At 33.9% G+C, this 472-nt stretch overlaps 1 protein-coding gene across 4 annotated transcripts in view; it reads right to left on the bottom strand.

The window, feature by feature from the left end:
* Positions 1-472, bottom strand: part of LOC119586831 — a 13559-nt gene that overhangs the window by 10603 nt on the left and 2484 nt on the right. The window lies entirely within an intron of this gene.

Here is a 472-nt window from a genome sequence, read left to right as displayed (position 1 = left end):
GACCATAAACCATCAACTGTTTTAAAAATCATCTCCTATAAAATCACATGACACATACACTAACTTTAAAAATTTCCACATACTCCTCATAGAACAATACTACAGCCATGTCCAACAAAACAAGAATCCACGACAAAAATCAACATAAAGAAATTTCCGACCCTACGAGACTTCAAGATCGACAAGAGATTCGAAAACAAATTCTACAAATGCATTTAAAAAAGAGCAAAAAAGAAATGACGTGGAAATAAGCTACCCAACACTGCAATCACCTTAATCTTCAGCAGCCTAGCCGGCCAGTGCATATTGATTTGCAACTTTACACTGAGCTCTGATGTCATTTCAATAAAAAATAATACAAAACAAAAGTCACCTATTTCAAGGCGTATTACGGGATCTTCCTTATATCTAAATGCTAGAGTAAAGGAAATGCAAAATAAGGACAGTAAAGAAAACTAAAGACCATAAATAA

Source organism: Penaeus monodon, chromosome 22 (genome assembly GCF_015228065.2).
Source record: "Penaeus monodon isolate SGIC_2016 chromosome 22, NSTDA_Pmon_1, whole genome shotgun sequence".
Lineage (NCBI taxonomy): Eukaryota > Metazoa > Arthropoda > Malacostraca > Decapoda > Penaeidae > Penaeus > Penaeus monodon.
The sequence above is the reverse complement of the archived record's forward strand: the minus strand, read 5'-3'. Positions and strand labels throughout refer to the sequence as shown.